Here is a 21,520-nt window from a genome sequence, read left to right on the forward strand (position 1 = left end):
CTCTAGGATTCTCTTCTTCAAATAGGTATAATAACAAAACGGTTCATGACTTTAGTAACTTTTTGTGGGGGAAAAAAAAGGATTCCAATTCATTCTTTCTTTTCTTTTCGATCCTTGAATATCATTGGTGTTTGTAGACTTACAATTACCTTCATAGGAACAAAAGGTAAAGAAAAAACCCAATGGTGTGATAACTGGAAAAGTGCGGTGCCCACTGGGAGCTAAGAACAGAACAGCATGGAACATAAGTGGCTGTCTTCCTTTATGGGCCTCATGGACAAAGCTGCTGGGCTGAACCCAGGCCTGGCATCCTCTCTCAGTGGATGCGTTTTGTTCAGTCACCACTCTTGAACATTCGGTGGAATTCCAACAGAGTTTTTTTAAATCTGTTGCAGGAACATGAAATCTGTATTTATAAATTTTATGAAAAATAGATACCACTGGACAGTAGTATAGTAAATGATTCTGAACGCCAGCAGCATGCACTCACACTGCAGGTTTCATGTGAGTTTGAGACTTCACGCACAAGAGTTCAACACAATATGTGTTATGAGACTACAATCGGTAGATTTAAAACTTCTTCTTTAGCCAAAAAGCACATTCGTATTCTGGATCCATTTTAAGATGTTTTCTTTTTACCTTTGAACGCCATTTGTGTAGAAATAATTGGGATTACATTCAATATAGCAAAAAGAGTGTGTCCGTTCAGTATGCAACTGCGATACGATGATAGAATAACCTGAACCCAAATGGTTGTCTTAGCGTAGGTGCCTCTTGGGCATGCTCTCCTAAGGAATCCCACCCATTCCTCATGGATAAAAATAAAAGATTTCAAGCAACGTTAGAGAACTTACGCAAGCATTTTTAGAAAAAGTAGTCCTTAATGTGAAGGCAAAGGAAATGTTGGGGAAATGAAATCTTGAAGAACAATGCCAACTGTACTCATTTGAGACTCAGTAGACAGAGCACGGCAGACACGGATGGGCTCATGTGCTAGGTCAGGCTTAGCACCATCTCCCACTCAAGAATTTGGGCCAGTCCTTGTATGTGACACATCTAGTTGTCAGTGCTGACATCCTTTTTTTCTGCTGAAGCAGAGCCAGGAACTTTCTTTGTGTAGCTCAAGACAAGACACTCATTTCAATACTGAATAGCAGGGAAAGCATATCCAGGCACAATAAACCCATGCTGCGGAACTCATGGGGTTTCTGAGACATAATAGCAATCAGTTAATACAGTTAACGTTTGATGGGAATTTGATACCTAGACTGAGCATTTTTGGGAGAAAAACTGTCTCATATGCTAAGTTCATTTTCAGATTTTAAATCTTTGTCAATGACCGCATTTTTGTACTCTGCATCACAACCACACTTTGGTGAAGCAAAAGGGCAGGGACAGAACTAAAGGGGAAAGGCAGCTGGAAATGCCCATTCAGTGCTTCACAACAAGCGAGTGACAGCAAAACATGAAGCCAAAGGGTCAGCTCAGTTTGGGTGCCTCTTGGCCAATTCTCCCACAAAGAACTCCATCTTTCTTATGTGGAAGTTGCAGATTCCAAGTGAAACCTGGAAACCTCAAATGTGTAGTCTTGACAGAGTTGTCCTGTGTTGCATTAAAGCTCACTCAATGAAAAAGAAAGAAAATGCTAACAAACCGTGCCAACAAACTCTATGCTATAGAGACCAAGAGGGCAAGGGACAGAAGTCATCAGTTGCCATTGAAATACTTTGCTCAACATACCTGGCAAGGCAGTGGACTCCATAGTGGCTGGAGATCATCTGTTGAATATTGGAGATCAATAAATTCTTACAATGTTTTCCAATATCATTTTATCAACTAAAGACTGGAGCATAATATTTTAGACCATAGAAGCTTACTCTCACAATGGGGTGGTCATGACTTTTCCAACTTAGGAAAACTTATGCCATGATAAAAGAGTTCATACTTCCGATGATTTCAGAGCAACACAAATGTCAATTTAAAACACATTATGAGATTTCTAATTTTTCTGAATACAATTATGTCTTAACCACTGTAGCTGCACACCATTAAAGAACAAAGATAAATATATAAAAAAATGAAAGAATATAATAAGGAGGAAAGTGCTAATTCATTGCCCTGTCTCATCCAGGCAGTTCTGAGGAATTCTTCCAGGTGAGGAAGGTTACTCAGAGTTAGGCAACTTACATCTTAACTAATTATAGGGCAGAAAGGAGGAGAAAAGGCCAAGAAACCATGCAAACCACTCCCTGAAGTAGCTCAGAAGACAGATGACATCTGATAGGGGTGAGCCCCTTCTCAAACTTGGGTCTTGCCTATCCACCTATGCTTGGAGGATTTTGTGCAGTCCCACCTCTGGATGCTGGGTGGTGTTCCCAAGTGGGTTTCATGGTGACAAGGCAGAAATCCTGAAGATGCTTATGTATTGTTCAGAAAATTGACTCATCTCAGGGTCCAAGCACGCATGGAAGATTTGTCCTCTCAACATCAAGCAACCACATTGGAGTTTTCTGTGAGATTTAATGAAGCCTCAGGGACAAAACCAAAGTTAAGCAAAGATCATGAGATAAAATTCCATGATGGAGCCATTTGAAAGTTCAGCAAGCTCCTCCCCAAATACCTCTCAGATGTATATGTTTGATTGACAGACTGACTTCCAGAGCCTTGCAGTTACCATTTTCAGAAGCCAAAGCATAACAAGAGAGAAACAAACAGCCTGGAGTCTTGGGAAGTGCTTTTTGAGTGTGCTCATTAAGAGCCCACCCTAGCATCAGATGAAGGAAGAAGGTTCCCTCCGTGTATGTGCCTGGTGGGACCTGGCCACCCAAAATGCAATCCTTCTCAGTCCAAAACGAAGGTTGCAAGGCACCAGTGCCAATGTTGCAAAACAAACAAACAAACAAACAAAAAACCACAAAAACAAAGACCGCTGTTATTGTTACTTCTGTGGATTGGTGGAGAACATAAGGTGATTCAACAAGGAATTTGCACATGAATAGTGAGAGAGCAGAGCTTAGAAGATCATCTGGGCCCATAGCAAACTCAGGCTTGGCATCACAGGCCTCAGGCTCACTGTGCTGATCTGACACAAAACCCGCCTTACTTGAGCTCCAAACAACAGGGTCAACTGCACATCAGATCACAGGCAATCAAATTCCCTGTAATAAAGACACCATCCACGCTTGTGACTATCCTGAAGTACATGCAAACATGTAGCAAGGAGGAATAGTGTTTGGATCAAATTGAGTGTGAGAAAATATGCATGCCCTTGCGTGGTATTTCTGAGAGCATTTCAACTGGTCCATGGCTATCACCACTGGCTCCTGAATATCCAGTCTACTTTCACAAGGCAAAGGGATAGAGAAAGGTGAGATGACCAGATCTGGAGGCAGAGAGTATGCTCATGCTTTGTTTCATGGTGGTGTGCAGGAAGACGATAGAATCCTGGTTGTCTTAGGGCAGGGAACATCCAAGCAATTTCCTGAAAGGATCGCCACTCTTCCTGCACATCACATGACAGCGTCAACAAAGATAAAACCCCCCTGTGAACTTTGGTGCAAAAGAGATATTTTTTCAAGGGGCCAGGTGATGCAGGGCACTGAAGGAGAAGCCTGAGGTTACCACGCCCCTGGGACTCACTAGTGACATAGAAAAGGAGGCAGAATGGGCCAAATTAGTCCCCAGATTCGGCATCTGCTAACGCATGTTCACATGAGAAGTCTGTTTATTTAGACCACTGGGCACCTAAACATCATTCTATGGCATGAGACCAGAGAGAGATGGAGAGAGAGAGAGATGTAAAATGCACTGGGAATGTGAAGCATAGAGGGAATAGAGGTTCTGAATAAACACTGGTCATTCCCACTTCACTTCTGATGTATTCTTCATATTGCAGCACCATGACACAGTTGGAAATGCTCAAAGACTCTGGCAACATGTAGAGTGCCCATTCAGTGGGCAGTTGTCCATTGAAAATGGCATAATTGCACAAATCAACAGTCTCAGGACATGTGCCAGCAGCGCACTTCTCTGTCCAGGAAAGCTATCCCTCCTGGGTGGAAATTAAGGATGTCAAAGACATTGATTAAAAAAAAAAATCAGGCCAAGTTGTGGGGAAAAGGAACCACAGAGTTATGTCACAGAATTGTGGTAGGCATGCAACCCAAGCTCAGCCTTGGCATCAGCTTTCACTGGGAACCCAAACTTTTTTTCATACCTTGGTCTGAGCCAAATCCATCGATGGTATTCAGGATTTCTGTCGAAGGGAACTCAAAACAAATCATCTGAATACATTTTTAGACAACAAGACTCATCTCCACATTTGGGAACAGCATTACACATATTCATACACTCAGATACCATAGTCTCCAATGATGAGACCCATGACATACCTAAAGTTTGATGAGGAAGTCTTTTCAAAGTAATCTATGAGAGACTGGCAGGGAGATGCCAATCAATTTTGGACCACAGCTCTCATTATGTTCAAATAGTATCTGGAGATGCGATTCATTATTGGTCCTGCTTTGTGTTTTAAGAGCTACCCTTATGGTTCCAGAAAAAAAAAATAGAAGAAATGAAGGGATCTGGGAGGTGAGATGAATGCCCACTCTGTGCTGTGGTGGAAGTCAAGAAAAGAACAGATAACCATGGTCTTGGTTTCCAGGACACAAATGCAATCTCAACTCAGAAAGTTGGCCTATGCTGCACAACTCTGAGGAATTAATCCAGGTGAGGAAGGTTCCACAGGTTCTGTGCAACTGTGAAACTGTCACTCTACCACCTGAGGGAAATGGCTGCCTTGGGGTATATGTCTCTTGGGCAACTTTCTTTGAGGAACTCTATCCATCTAAGATAGAAGCTGGAAGAAGCAAGCCAAGTTAGCATATACAAATAGAAACATTTGTGGGAAAGAAGATACTTCTGTTTTGTTATAATATTGATAAAGGACAGAAAAGGAAATTCAAGGGAAGGAAAAGAGAGCACAACAAATGCTCAGAAGGCAGGTGTCAGAGCAACAGATTCCGACCCCCATTGTACTTAGCTCTGGCGTGACCTCTTTTCAGCCTGCACTGTCACACCACCAGTGAAGTGTCAAATTTCCTGGTGAACAAAAACCAAGCATATCTTGGAATATGTTCCAGCAGCACACCACTCTCCACAGCAGCCATCTGGCAAAGAAATTATGCTGAATTCAAATATGATACATGTATGCAGTGGATTTACATGACATTTTGGATTCAATACACACATAGATCCAAAGCCACATATCATTGAAAAATGCTTCACAGATTTAGTTTCCTTAAGACAAAGAGATATGTATTTAAAATTTTTCCTCAGATGCTTCCCTTCTATCCTTCAATATCATTTTGCCTGAAAACAATACAATTTCCCTTTCCAAAAATCATAATCAGAAGGAAGAATAAAATGAGAGAGTCTGATACTCAGGAGAGAGCACTTGCAGTATTTCTGGGGGAGCCAAGTCAAGAAAAATGGGAAGCATCACCATTGCCTCCGCTTAGGAACCAGAAAGCCACAGGAACGGATTGATAAGTTCAACCCATATTGGGAAGATTGTTCCAATATTTCAGCAAGTTTGTTCTTATTGAAAGCTTCCATTACGTGTAGGGAAAGACAGGAGAAAAAACTTAGGCATCAAGCCCAATCTTCACTTCAGCAACCCATCCGACAGAGGTAAGAAGTTTGGGATGGTCTCATTTGAAAACTGAGCATGGCATCCTCACCTAGTGGAGGTTCTGCTAAACCATACTTCTTTTTTTCTTTCATTATAATTGTTGTTGTTGTTACTATTTTATGATACAGTTTCATAGGCTCTAGGATTTTCCTTATGCACTCCCCAGATACCTTCCCCCCACTGATTTCCTCTATATTAGACTAGCATAGTCCTTCATAAGCAGTCAAAAGTTCATCATTCTCTATTAAAGTGTATCCAGACATTGTAGGTATGGACAAAGTTCAGCATCCTATTTCACAGTTTCATTGGGTAACCTTATGGTGTTGTAAATTTTTAAACTTTCTTTCTGATACTGATTTCTAAACTGTTTTATGCCTTTTCGTTTAAGGAAATGTACAGTAACTGTGTAATAGAGGCTGTCATATTCAGATGAGAAGATACAATGCAATCACATTCTTGACACTGGCTCAGATGACCATGTTGATTCCATTGCAGACAAGCCTAAAAGTGTCTAAGAATCAGACATAAAACCCTCTGTCTTCACATCCCAAGCTCATGCACTGCTTACGGGGATTTTCTGCAGGCATCTGATATCTCATGCTCTTTAGGAAAATACCTATTGTGAGAATCCAGCAAATAGACTTAATCTGTTTAAAAACTATGACTATAAAGATAACATACTTGATGTATTCCCAGGTACAATTCTAAAGCAACTTCTTCCCTTGCCATTCTCATTCTCTCAATTTCCATTTGATCTTTCTCTCCTTTATGTGTGCAAATACATACTTTCAATTTACTCTACATTCACAGGTTGGATTCACCAGTGTCAAAATAATCAACAAGATAAAAGAGGGAGCATAAAAGAACCAAACCATAATCATATGCCAAGATGTTGATTACAATAATAAAGGTTCATATATGTATGTGTATACTGTTGTTCTATGTTGAGCGTAACCTCTCAGAGAATATAGATTAGACTTTGGAAGAGTGGCTATTTCCCAAAGCACAATGCTTCCTGCACTGTATGAGTCATTGTTTATAGAGCTGAACAGTACATCATAATGTATATATACTCCATTGCACATGCATTAATTTGTAGAGGAATGTTTGGGTTGATTTCATCTTAACGATTGTGAATTGGGCTACTATTAACACGAGGGCACAGCAAAAAACTGTTGCATGACTATTTCCTCCCATTTGAATGAGATCCAAGGTGTGAAATTATGAGGTCATTGGGAAATATCCTTGAAATTTGGGGGAATGATCTTCATTTCTTCCAAAAGGATTGTACTAACATACATGGGAAACATCATGTTTGTGTACATATCCACAAAGCCCTTCTGTGTCATATATTTGTCTTTCTTTTCTTCCCTTTTCTTTTCTTTTTTCTTTCTTCTTTACCTTCCTTCTTTCCTTCACTCCTTATTTCATTAATTTTTCTCTTTTCCACATTAATTCTGACTGATTATTTTATTGCTGTTCAAATTTTATTTTATGTTACAATTCCATAAGCTCTGATATTTCCCCTAGCCCTCGCCAAAATCCCTCCCCCTACAATGATTTCCCTTATATTTCATTGCAAGAGTATGGTCCACCACAGGCTATCGTAAATCCATCATTCTGCTGTTTAATGGTCCCTTGAATTGTGTTTATGGAACGGGCAGATAGTCCACATTCCTGTTGTGAAGATATATCTAACAGTTTCACTGCGAGTCCATCTTTGATTTGGAATTAGACATGCATATTACATTATATTTTTAATCGGGACATGCTAGTCTTTATTACACAGTTACAAAGAATTCCTTTAAATGAAAAGACATACATATATAAAAAAAAATCGGAGGAGAGCAAAAAAGTTACCACACTGTGAACTTGGCAGATCTGTACGAAGCATTTCCTAAATAACATGCTACAAACTGAGAAATCTGTTGAGGGAACATAAACAAATAAAACGCTTCATCAGGCAGACAATGGTACTATGTGGAACAAGACTCTCTGAATAACTTCATAAGAGAAAAGAACTATCTTGAATAAAAACAATTTAAAAATACCAAAATCAGGACTTGCAGGAAAAACACTACTTAAAACCCTATTCAACTTATGCTATCCATGGGGCTTGCATCATATAACACAGAAAACATGAAAATTATCCACCCATGATTCAATAATTTATTTAACTTAATGCTCTCTACTAAGAAAACTATGCTTAAAATGGCAGAACTTCATTCATTTAAATGGCATTGTTTCTTGTTATAAACATATAGGCTACCAACAAGCTAAGGCTGACAAAACCTAAAAGAACGGAGTTGCTTCAGGAAAGGACACATCTCAAACACCAGGGAGCATACGAGTCTTCAAGTGCAGTCTCAGAGAGCCACAAGTGCGGGGTTTTTGAGGCATAACAGAACACCAGAAAAACATCAACCACACCAAGAATGATTATTTAAATACACAGAAATAATCATGTCGTACCTGCAAAAATTACAATGCAAAGTTAGCTCATAAGTACATCCAAGGAAATAAACAGGGACTCTAGAATGGAACACATAAATTACAAAGCCATAAAATTGTGTGGGGAGCCCAAGCTCTTTGTCCATACCTGCATCAATGAAAAAATCCAGTTCGGTGTAGCTGCTCGAGTCTGAAGGAAAAAGCAAAACAAGAAGGCACCTGAGTGCATTTGCATAACACAGCCCTGCTTGACATCTGGACACAGCCACACACAGTCTCTTACCCCCTACTCCCACCATCTCCTAAGTGGACATGCAGGAGGGCTGTGAAGCATGTCCCACTGGAAATTCCCTGGCATGGCACACTAGCAAAGGAGCGTGGGGACATGCAGATGGAGCCACGGACCATCTCAAGATGCTAAGGACAACTCGGTGTCACGTCTCACATGACGTAGCTGTGTCTCCAGATGGGACAGACCATGAGACAGATGCTAAGTCACCACACCCTTGCCACCCTGCTGAAACTCAGAGCACCGAGGACAGAAGCCATATGGGCTTGTACCAAGCTCATGTTCCCATCGACTCCCAGGACCTAGCATAGCTCCTTCTCCATACCTGACTGTGGTTCGGCAGCAGGTCCGGGACTCTGCAAGCTCGGTTCTGTGGAAGAACAAAGCAAATTCATCTCAGTAGAGGCACACACAACAGTCTCCCAGTCACATCAGAAAGCAGGAACCAGCCTGATGTCCACCCAGGCATCACTCTCAGCTCCTGTGGAACCCCTGTTCTCCCTGAGGCACCAGAAGGAGACCTTGAGGCAGAATCAAACCAGGAGTGAGGAGTGATGGGTGGCAAGATCGCTTCAGCCTCTGAACCACACTATGGCTTCATGTCTGCCCACTGTGCAAGCTTGCTTCCTGTCCCTGGCTCTGGCTTGTGTGCAGCTCCCATTGCAAAAGGCACTCGAGAAGCACTAGGCCATGAAGGGCTCCAGATGTGGGCCAGGAAGGTGGTATTCAGAATACACTCTACATTGGACAAGTCTTGTAGACACAAAGGAACTTTCAGAGACATGAATGGTCTCCTAAGGAAGCCATCAGGATTCAGGCCACAGCTCTCTCGTGCTCGCTCTCACTTTCCTCAGTAAAGGAGTGCCACCGTTGTTTGTGGCTGTGGACACCCAGGAGAATACCAGATGTCCCCTGCCTTGCTCTCCAGGACACAGGGACAAACCTGCAGGCAGAAAGTGCCTCTGTTCTGGGCAGCTGTGAGCCATCTGAGCTGCTGAGGAAGGGTGGGCAGGCTCAGGGAACTTGGTCTGCAGTGGCTGTTTCAAGGCATGGGGTTGTGCCAAGGAGAAGCAGCCAGCTGGCTGTGCTCACCGCTCCCTCCAGTCCCTCAGGAGAGAGATGAGCCCTGATGCAGGTGGGCCCCTTTGCAGGTGCAACCTAGCCCCATTCACCCCCAGCGGGTAGGATGTGATCCAGCCCCACTGGTCAGCATGGGCTCACATTCACAAACAGGGATCAACACGCGAAAGCACACAAGCCCAAACTGTCTGGTCATGCTGCAGGAGATGGACTCGTCTCACAATCACAAGCAACAGGGGAGACTTGCCCTGCCCATCTCAGACACCCACAATGCTTCCGAGTCTTCTCGGAAGCTCATCTCAGCACAGGGAGAAGCTCAAAACCAGGCACACAGGATGGGATCCGACGCATACACGGAGTCATGTGGGAGCCGCACAGACTCCTTCCCCAAATCGGCTCCTGGGTGGCATTTCGGGGCACAAGCACACATAACCCTTGCTGGTTTCAGACACACCCCACGAGATCCACTGAATTGCCAGGGCCTTGGAGACTGTGTCCTAAGAAGCTTCCTAGCAGCTGAAACCTGACCAAAGTGGGCCCCTCAATCCCATGCTTCTGGGAACAGGACCGTCAAAATGCCATTCTTCCTGGGCACAAGAGCAATGCTAGGATGCACCAAGAAGGCCAACATGGCCACGGAACAAACCTGCCCCATAACCCTGAGCCTCGCAAGAGAAACCAAGCCATCTGCAGCTGCCATGTGGCTCGGTGACTTCCTGAGGAGCTCAGAAGGCAGAGGCTATGCTATGAGACAACTGCAGGCCCTGGCCAGTCAGGGTGTTCTGGGTCCTGGGCTGTTGCTTGTCATTGGGCTCACTCCCCTCCCGCCCAGGAACACTCCCTCCCCTCCACTACCATGTTCTGGACCAGGATCAGAAACCTACTCCTGCCTCCCCTGCACCTCCCGACCACAGAGGCCCCCGCATGTCAACTCACGCACCAGAAAATGTGCCAGGATCCAGAGGCCCATGGGCCACAAAAATGGATTTCTAGCAGAGTGCTCACACAGCCTCAACGACACACAACCGTGGAGCAGGAGAGGATGCACCAGGGTCCAAGCACGTCTGAGGGCACACACAGGCCCTTGCAGCTTCTTTCTGAGGGCATTCCAGTTGGCCCATGGCTGTCACCCATGTGCCCTGGGAGAGCTGCTGCACCTTTCGGTTGGGGCACTGACAATTTACCTCCGTTTGTCCCTCTGCCCCATTGGTGTGCCTTGGGGATCTTTAAGCTAATGGATATCAATGACACATAAGCCAGGGGCTTTTGATGGGAGTCAAGGGGCTGGTGCATAACGGAATTAATGGACATCACGGTTTTAACGGAAGGTCTGTTATAGTGCTTCTGAGACACTCTCCAGAGTCGGGTGTTTTCCTCCGCAGCACGGGAAACTCCGATACCCGGTGCTGTGACTCAGATAGAAGTCAGCTGGTGATCACCAGGAATGTTAGCAGCTGAGCAGATCGCTCAGGGAGCCGCTTACAGCGGAAATTAGTTTACAGCTGAGCCTTTTGCTCAGGAATCCGCACTAGGCGGAGACTTGCACGTCTAGTTCGCGGTTTAGTGACCAGTCATGTTCACGGGTTAGTGACAAGTCAAGTTCGCAGGTTAGCGACGAGCAAAGGTGTTAGAAATATGGACAATTTAGCTTCAATGCAGGCAGAAGCGTCCTTAAAAGGCGGGATAGCAGTGTGGAATAGTCAGACTTAGGCAGTCATGCCGGGGCCTCTGGCGAGGATATTGATGAACCTGCGCAGAAACTAGAGACCGCTTCAATGCAATGAAAAAGGTCTATCTGGCAGCCGGCTCCCCCTCCGGGAGACCCCCCACTCACGCCAACTGCACCGCCCTGGCAATGCCAGGAGTGAAAGGGAGATCGAGTATGTACCCCCCTGCCTCGGGGTGCAAGTTCACGGTGCGATTTTGCTGAGGCAAGCCACGTTTTCCAGTTACAGAGGACAGAACACAAAATCCCCCAGTTCGCTCCTGGGTCTCACTTGATTTCAAGTTAATTAAAGCTTTGAAGACCGCTGTTGTTTCCTATGGTGTTCATGCCCCCTTCACCCTCGTGGTGCTGGAACAGACAGCAGGCTCGGCATTGACCGCCTAGTGATTAGAAAAATTTAGCTAAAGCCACCCTGTCCCCTGGACAGTATTTGGTCTGGCGGTCAGCCTGCCGCGAGTTAGCACTAGACACTGTGCGCCATAATGCCCAAGCAGGCAATCCTGCATGGGACGTAGACATTCTCCTTGGGGAAGGTGCTCGAGCGGGACAGGAAAACCAAATAGATTACCCCGAGCCTGTTTATGCCCGGATAGCCACCATAGAGCGCAACGCTTGGAGGGCCCTTCATAGCAAAGGCGATCTGCGCTTTTCCATATCTAAAGTGACCCAAGGACCTAATGAGCCCTTTGCGGACTCTGTGAGCCGCCTCATGGAGATTGCATCGAAATTGTTTCCTGATGTAGAACAAGCTATGCCGCCAGTGAAGCAATTGGCCTATGAAAATGCTAATAAATGATGCCGTGAAGCCATACACTCCTGGAAGCATAAGGACTTGGATACATGGATTAAAATCTGTAGAGATGTGCATGATCAAGTTACAGCTGGAGTTATACAGGCAAGGGAACAGGCTAAAGTGATAATGAATGCTATGAAACAGGAGAAGGGGTTTAAAGGGCGGGATCAGACATGCTTCAGATGCGGTAAACCGGGGCACTTTCAAACAGACTGCCGCCAAAGAGAGCCCACTTGTCCTCCTCCTCCTCAGCCTCGGTTATGCCTGAGATGTGGGAAGGGGTATCACTGGGCTAATGAGTGTTGCTCGGTGTGAGATATTTCTGGCCACCCCCTAGAAGGGAACTTTAAGCCAAAAAACGGGCAGAGGAGCCCAGCATCCCGGCCCTCCCCCCCCCCCGCCCCCCGAACATACAGGCTGCAACAGGAGCAGACAGAAGAGACAACCAGGCAATATGCCGAGCCATGCCCGGAAGCGAAGGATTGGACCTCTGTGCCACCTCCCACCTGGTATTAACCCCTGAGATGGGCCCACAGGCACTTGATACTGACTTTCATGAACCACTTCCTAATGGCACAGCGGGATCGATGTTTGGGCAGAGTTCTAAGACCATGCAGGGCCTGATTGTTCACCCAGGACTAATTGATTCAGATTATACTGGCATTGTCAAAGTTATGGTTTCTTTGCCAAAAGGAGTAACTGTTATGATTCCAGGAGAGCATATTGCCCAACTGTTAGTCCTTCCTAGCTGTCATGAGAGTTGGCGGAGTCACCACACCACCCGTGGGGACAAAGGCTTCGGATCCTCTGGAGACGCCTTAGTTAATCTATCTGTCTCCCTCAAGGACCGACCATTGGCTACCCTTATGCTATGTGGCACCCCATTCAAAGGCCTTTTGGACACCGGGGCAGATGTCAGCATTATTAGGCAATCAGATTGGCCAAAAGAATGGCCCCTAAAACCATCTAATCAAACCTTACGAGGCTTAGGCACGGCCCATTAGTGGAGCGCGGCTTGCTTTTACAGATGGGGCTAAAGGTGGTACAGGGGCAGTTGTCTTGGATACCCAAATTTTCCCAATTGCGGTTGCTTCGCCTCCCCCACAAGCTGCACAATTGGCTGCCATTGCCTTGGCCTTATGGTTAGTGCCCGAGCCCCTGAACATTCTTTCTGACAGCTTATATGTGGTGAATAAGCTGTTAAACACCTTGAGATGGTAGAATATATTTTACCTCGCTCTACGGTGCATGAGGCCCTGTTTCAAGTCCGACAATTGTTATTATCCCAGACCAATCCTCTTTATGTGGGCTTTATACGGGCACATTCCAACTTGCCTGGATCTTTAGCCCAAGGCAATGACAAGGCTGACTCTGCTTCTAGATTCCTCTTAGCATTCTCCGTGGAGGAAGAGGCAAAGTGCTTTCACCAATGGTGGCATGTTAGCGCACAAACCTTGGTAAAGCGCTTCCCCATCTCTCAGGATGCTGCCCGCACCATTATTAGACAATGCCAAAATCGTGTCCCCTTTTTATCCCAGCTTGCTTTGGGGTTAGTCCCCGTGGTTTTATGCCTAATCATATATGGCAGATGGATGTTACCCATGTTCCCAGTTTGGGTCGCCTTTCTTTTGTTCATGTCTTTATCGATACCTGCTCTGGGGTTCTTTATGCCTCAGCTCATACAGGGGAGAAGGTTCAAGATGTTATATCTCACTGCCTTCAGGCTTTTGCAGCCTGGGGAGTCCCCCAGTGTTATAAGACTGATAATGGACCTGCCTATGCAGCCAAAGCATTTGATAAGTTTTGTTCTGAATTTGTGATTAAACACTCCATTGGCATCCCATATAATCCCACGGGCCAGGCCATGGTAGAGCGTGCCCATACAACTCTCAAAGCATTATTAATAAATCAAAAAGGGGGAATAGGAGTCACCCTATATCAAAACAGTCCTAAACATCAATTGGCTTTAGTTACTTATATTTTTAATTTTTTAATTTTGGATTTGGATGGCTGTTCTGCTGCCGAACGCCATGCTGTTGGCGCAGGCCCCTGCAAAGATTGGGTGATGTGGAAGGATGTTTTAACAAAACAATGGATGGGCCCGCATCTGGTCTTACGACGGATGCGAGGAGCAGTTTGTGTTTTTCCGCAGGATTCAGATGGACCGGTGTGGGTGCCAGAACGTTTGACAAGAGTGATAAGAAAGCCGGAGCAAGATGAACATGGGGACGTGGTGGATGCTGACCAGCCTGATGTTCATTCAGATACCGAGAGGAGACAGCCAGAATCTTCAGTTACGGGTGACAGTGAAAGCATGGAGGTTCCCCTTCCAGTGAGAAGCGATGGTTATGACTGCATCAGTTCCCAGACTGTGCCCGAGGAGCAAATGTAACGGCACTATAAAAGGGGTACGGTAAATACTGCCTCACTGTGTAGGCCTTGGAAATGGCCCCCAGAATGGACTGCCTGTCAAAGCACTGTGACTCCTAGAAGAGCAGCACATGGGCTTGCTGTGACCAATTTATTTCCTACCTGTTCAAATTCCACCTTTGCGGGGAATAACTATACATATGGTAACCCTGTTCAATCTGTTTTTGCTCAGCCTTGGAATGTCTGGGTACTTTGCACTAGTAGGAGTGGGTGTTCAGATATATCAGCTTTTACATTTATTGATAAGTTAGGGATAAAAAACTGTATTATACTAGTAATAGTTCTAGAATATGGGAAGAAGATGTTAGAGTTAATTGCAGTCGTGATGTTATCTATACTGCTATTTAAGTATGTGTACAAGCTCATTTATGTTTATTGTTTCCATGAGTGCTAATGTTACCCTTTTGAATTGCTCTGTAGTTAAGTGAGCCCTTAACCAGTGTTGGAATGGCTTCGGCACTGCAGTGCTGGTACGCATTCCACAACTTATTCCCATGCCCGTTCAGGTGAAAGAAAGTGATCCTCAGGTTCTTATAATATGATTTAGAAACTAAGATCCCACATCTATCACCATACACCAAGATCCAATCTACATGGATAAAAGACTTAAACCTACATCCAGAAACCTTCAAACTCTTGCAAGAAAATGTAGGAAATACCCTGCAAGACCTAGGAGTAGGTTCCGACTTTCTAAGAAGGACACCAAAAGCAATAGCAGTTGAGAACAGAATAAACAAATGGGACCTCATCAAACTAAGAAGCTTCTGTACAGCAAGGGAAACAATCAACAAAGTAAAAAAGCAACCCACAGAGTGGGAGAAGATCTTTGCACACGATATAGGCGATAGGGGGCTAATTTCCAGGATATACAAAGAACTTCAAAACAACCAAAAAACCAAAACAAACAAGCCACTCAAGAAATGGGCACGGGAAATGGGCAAACATTTCACAAAGGAACAAGTCCAAATGGCAAACAAACATATGAAAAAATGTTCCAGCTCCCTAGCAATAAGTGAAATCCAAATTAATACATCGATGAGGTACCACCTAACACCAGCAAGATTGGCCCACATAAACAAGAACACCAACGACGCTTGCTGGCGAGGATGCGGGGAAAAGGGAACCCTACTCCACTGCTGGTGGAGCTGCAAATTGGTACAGCCTTTATGGAAATCAGTCTGGAGAACACTCAAACAACTCAAAATCTGCATACCATATGACCCAGCAATAGCACTCCTAGGAATATATCCAAAACACCCGTTTTACGACAAACCAACATGCATACCTATGTTCATTGCAGCACAATCAGTAATTGCAAAAACATGGAAGCAACCAAAATGCCCATCAGCAGAAGATTGGATAAGAAAGCTTTGGTTCATCTACTCCATGGAATACTACTCAGCTATTAAAAAAAACAAAATGCAGTTCTTTGTGGCTAAATGGGCACAACTGGAAACTATAATGCTAAGGGAAATGAGCGAATCCCAAAAGATTAGATACCACATGTTTGCCTTGATTTAACCTGTAATTTTTTGTTTGGTTGTTTGTTATTTTTTGAACCTGTCATTGATACTGTCTCAACCCAGATGTTTCGAAGAATGGAACTTGCATTATTTTTAACATATTGTTTACCCAATACTATGTCAATTAATTCCATAATGTTGTATATTGATACTGAGGCCTTGTTGGGGCTTTTAACTGACCAGATCTTTACTCTGTTAGACCTATCCTCAGACCATAGAAGGTCTCCCCAAGAGGCCACTGAACTTATCTGGACAATAAGACGCTGAACTTTATGCTAGGCATGTGTTTGCAAGCAATGAATCTCAACTGAACTTGAACTATGGTTATGCAACAAGGTGGAGGAATCCACCATGGGGGGAGGGGTATGGGAGGGGTGGGGGGAATCCCCAGCGCCTATAAAACTGTACTACATAATACAATGTAAGCAACAATAAAAAAAAAAAAAAGAAACTAAGATCCCAAAGTATAGAAATAAATAGCACCAAAGTAGAGGTTGCCACGGTAGAGCAATGGACAAATTGCATACTAAAGGGTCTTTTCTTTGCACACCTATGGGTTGGTATAGTAGGGCCAGCCCTTATCTTTTTTTTTTTTTTTTTTTATTATTTTTTATTGGAAAGGCAGATATACAGAGAGGAGAGACAGAGAGGAAGATCTTCCGTCCGATGATTCACTCCCCAAGTGAGCCGCAACGGGCCGATGACTATGCCGATCCAAAGCCAGGAGCCTCTTCCAGGTCTCCCACGCGGGTGCAGGTTCCCAAAGCCTTGGGCCGTCCTCGACTGCTTTCCCAGGCCACAGGCAGGGAGCTGGAAGGGAAGCGGGGCTGCCGGGATTAGAACCGGCGCCCATATGGGATCCCGGGCGTGCAAGGTGAGGACTTAACCACTTGCGCCACCGCGCCGGGCCCAAGGGCCGGCCCTTATCTTATTACCGTTCTGTGGGGTCTATGGACGCTTTATCTTCGAGCACAGTGTCAGCAGCAGCAACAGTGGCTGCTAGTGCAAGCTGTGTTTGCCCCTCACAAAGAAAATCCCCAGATGTTTGGCTAGGCATGCTGCACTGGTAGCGAGAGACGGGTAAGTATCTGATATTGTTTCACCAACCTAAGACAGGCACCACGTTCCTAGCCATTCACTGAGCCCATGACGAATAAGGAGAGCCCAAACAATTAAAACACGCATGCTACCTTGCTTAATAAAACAAGAAGGAAGAGCTGTTAGGGGCACTGACAACTTCCTCCCCTGTGACTGGCCCTTTGACCTGATTGGTGTGCCTTGGTGTACTTTAAGCTGGTTGGATAGGATTGAAATATAAGCCAGGGGCTTTGGGGGGAAGGGCTTCGAGTAACGGAATTAACAGACATAACAGTTTTAACCGAAGGTATGAATAAAGCAACTCTGAGACACACACTAGTGTCGGGTGAATTCTTCCGAAAGACGGGAGACATGCAAGACTTCCCCAAAGCACTGATGGAACTCAGCCCATTTATCAGGAGAAAGAGCCTATCCAGACCACACCATACAAAGGTAGTGGGAACATGAAAGCTACTTCTCAGACAGGTGGCTGACAGGCACCCTTCCGTGTCTCAGTCACAGAGGAAGGATGACATAAGTGCCCCTCAAACATGGGCTTGGCATCACATTGTGCGAGGAGCCCGAGCTCTTTGTCCACACCTGCATCAATGAAAAAATCAAGTTCAGTATGGCCGGCCAAGTTTAAGGAAAAAGCAAAACAAGAAGGCACCTGAGTGCATTTGCATAACACAGCCCCGCTTGACATCTGGACACAGCCACACACAGTCTCTTACCCCCTACTCCCACCATCTCCTAAGTGGACATGCAGGAGGGCTGTGAAGCATGTCCCACTGGAAATTCCCTGGCATGGCACACTAGCAAAGGAGCGTGGGGACATGCAGATGGAGCCACGGACCATCTCAAGATGCTAAGGACAACTCGGTGTCACGTCTCACATGACGTAGCTGTGTCTCCAGATGGGACAGACCATGAGACAGATGCTAAGTCACCACACCCTTGCCACCCTGCTGAAACTCAGAGCACCGAGGACAGAAGCCATATGGGCTTGTACCAAGCTCATGTTCCCATCGACTCCCAGGACCTAGCATAGCTCCTTCTCCATACCTGACTGTGGTTCGGCAGCAGGTCCGGGACTCTGCAAGCTCGGTTCTGTGGAAGAACAAAGCAAATTCATCTCAGTAGAGGCACACACAACAGTCTCCCAGTCACATCAGAAAGCAGGAACCAGCCTGATGTCCACCCAGGCATCACTCTCAGCTCCTGTGGAACCCCTGTTCTCCCTGAGGCACCAGAAGGAGACCTTGAGGCAGAATCAAACCAGGAGTGAGGAGTGATGGGTGGCAAGATCGCTTCAGCCTCTGAACCACACTATGGCTTCATGTCTGCCCACTGTGCAAGCTTGCTTCCTGTCCCTGGCTCTGGCTTGTGTGCAGCTCCCATTGCAAAAGGCACTCGAGAAGCACTAGGCCATGAAGGGCTCCAGATGTGGGCCAGGAAGGTGGTATTCAGAATACACTCTACATTGGACAAGTCTTGTAGACACAAAGGAACTTTCAGAGACATGAATGGTCTCCTAAGGAAGCCATCAGGATTCAGGCCACAGCTCTCTCGTGCTCGCTCTCACTTTCCTCAGTAAAGGAGTGCCACCGTTGTTTGTGGCTGTGGACACCCAGGAGAATACCAGATGTCCCCTGCCTTGCTCTCCAGGACACAGGGACAAACCTGCAGGCAGAAAGTGCCTCTGTTCTGGGCAGCTGTGAGCCATCTGAGCTGCTGAGGAAGGGTGGGCAGGCTCAGGGAACTTGGTCTGCAGTGGCTGTTTCAAGGCATGGGGTTGTGCCAAGGAGAAGCAGCCAGCTGGCTGTGCTCACCGCTCCCTCCAGTCCCTCAGGAGAGAGATGAGCCCTGATGCAGGTGGGCCCCTTTGCAGGTGCAACCTAGCCCCATTCACCCCCAGCGGGTAGGATGTGATCCAGCCCCACTGGTCAGCATGGGCTCACATTCACAAACAGGGATCAACACGCGAAAGCACACAAGCCCAAACTGTCTGGTCATGCTGCAGGAGATGGACTCGTCTCACAATCACAAGCAACAGGGGAGACTTGCCCTGCCCATCTCAGACACCCACAATGCTTCCGAGTCTTCTCGGAAGCTCATCTCAGCACAGGGAGAAGCTCAAAACCAGGCACACAGGATGGGATCCGACGCATACACGGAGTCATGTGGGAGCCGCACAGACTCCTTCCCCAAATCGGCTCCTGGGTGGCATTTCGGGGCACAAGCACACATAACCCTTGCTGGTTTCAGACACACCCCACGAGATCCACTGAATTGCCAGGGCCTTGGAGACTGTGTCCTAAGAAGCTTCCTAGCAGCTGAAACCTGACCAAAGTGGGCCCCTCAATCCCATGCTTCTGGGAACAGGACCGTCAAAATGCCATTCTTCCTGGGCACAAGAGCAATGCTAGGATGCACCAAGAAGGCCAACATGGCCACGGAACAAACCTGCCCCATAACCCTGAGCCTCGCAAGAGAAACCAAGCCATCTGCAGCTGCCATGTGGCTCGGTGACTTCCTGAGGAGCTCAGAAGGCAGAGGCTATGAGACAACTGCAGGCCCTGGCCAGCCAGGGTGTTCTGGGTCCTGGGCTGTTGCTTGTCATTGGGCTCACTCCCCTCCCGCCCAGGAACACCCCCTCCCCTCCACTACCATGTTCTGGACCAGGATCAGAAACCTACTCCTGCCTCCCCTGTACCTCCCGACCACAGAGGCCCCCGCATGTCAACTCACGCACCAGAAAATGTGCCAGGATCCAGAGGCCCATGGGCCACAAAAATGGATTTCTAGCAGAGTGCTCACACAGCCTCAACGACACACAACCGTGGAGCAGGAGAGGATGCACCAGGGTCCAAGCACGTCTGAGGGCACACACAGGCCCTTGCAGCTTCTTTCTGAGGGCATTCCAGTTGGCCCATGGCTGTCACCCATGCGCCCTGGGAGAGCTGCTGCACTTCCCCAAAGCACTGATGGAACTCAGCCCATTTATCAGGAGAAAGAGCCTTTCCAGGCCACGTCACACAACGATAGTGAACATGAAAGCTACTTCTCAGACAGGTGGCTGACAGGCACCCTTCCGTGTCTCAGTCACAGAGGAAGGATGACATAAGTGCCCCTCAAACATGGGCTTGGCATCACATTGTGCGAGGAGCCCGAGCTCTTTGTCCATACCTGCATCCATGTAAAAATCAAGTTCAGTGTGGCCGGCCAAGTTTAAGGAAAAAGCAAAACAAGAAGGCACCTGAGTGCATTTGCATAACACAGCCCCGCTTGACATCTGGACACAGCCACACACAGTCTCTTACCCCCTACTCCCACCATCTCCTAAGTGGACATGCAGGAGGGCTGTGAAGCATGTCCCACTGGAAATTCCCTGGCATGGCACACTAGCAAAGGAGCGTGGGGACATGCAGATGGAGCCACGGACCATCTCAAGATGCTAAGGACAACTCGGTGTCACGTCTCACATGACGTAGCTGTGTCTCCAGATGGGACAGACCATGAGACAGATGCTAAGTCACCACACCCTTGCCACCCTGCTGAAACTCAGAGCACCGAGGACAGAAGCCATATGGGCTTGTACCAAGCTCATGTTCCCATCGACTCCCAGGACCTAGCATAGCTCCTTCTCCATACCTGACTGTGGTTCGGCAGCAGGTCCGGGACTCTGCAAGCTCGGTTCTGTGGAAGAACAAAGCAAATTCATCTCAGTAGAGGCACACACAACAGTCTCCCAGTCACATCAGAAAGCAGGAACCAGCCTGATGTCCACCCAGGCATCACTCTCAGCTCCTGTGGAACCCCTGTTCTCCCTGAGGCACCAGAAGGAGACCTTGAGGCAGAATCAAACCAGGAGTGAGGAGTGATGGGTGGCAAGATCGCTTCAGCCTCTGAACCACACTATGGCTTCATGTCTGCCCACTGTGCAAGCTTGCTTCCTGTCCCTGGCTCTGGCTTGTGTGCAGCTCCCATTGCAAAAGGCACTCGAGAAGCACTAGGCCATGAAGGGCTCCAGATGTGGGCCAGGAAGGTGGTATTCAGAATACACTCTACATTGGACAAGTCTTGTAGACACAAAGGAACTTTCAGAGACATGAATGGTCTCCTAAGGAAGCCATCAGGATTCAGGCCACAGCTCTCTCGTGCTCGCTCTCACTTTCCTCAGTAAAGGAGTGCCACCGTTGTTTGTGGCTGTGGACACCCAGGAGAATACCAGATGTCCCCTGCCTTGCTCTCCAGGACACAGGGACAAACCTGCAGGCAGAAAGTGCCTCTGTTCTGGGCAGCTGTGAGCCATCTGAGCTGCTGAGGAAGGGTGGGCAGGCTCAGGGAACTTGGTCTGCAGTGGCTGTTTCAAGGCATGGGGTTGTGCCAAGGAGAAGCAGCCAGCTGGCTGTGCTCACCGCTCCCTCCAGTCCCTCAGGAGAGAGATGAGCCCTGA

At 46.7% G+C, this 21,520-nt stretch overlaps 1 long non-coding RNA gene across 1 annotated transcript; it reads right to left on the minus strand.

Moving 5' to 3' along the window:
* Positions 1–8,757: 8,757 nt before the first annotated feature.
* Positions 8,758–21,302, minus strand: LOC121159314. The gene is made up of 3 exons (XR_005884339.1): positions 20,716–21,302; positions 18,127–18,171; positions 8,758–8,802 (listed from the first exon to the last, which is right to left on the minus strand). It is a non-coding gene; the product is annotated as an uncharacterized LOC121159314 (long non-coding RNA).
* Between the last annotated feature and the right edge of the window lie 218 nt (positions 21,303–21,520).

This window comes from Ochotona curzoniae, unplaced genomic scaffold (genome assembly GCF_017591425.1).
Source record: "Ochotona curzoniae isolate NIBS_2020 unplaced genomic scaffold, NIBS_Ocur_1.0 contig_4105, whole genome shotgun sequence".
NCBI lineage: Eukaryota > Metazoa > Chordata > Mammalia > Lagomorpha > Ochotonidae > Ochotona > Ochotona curzoniae.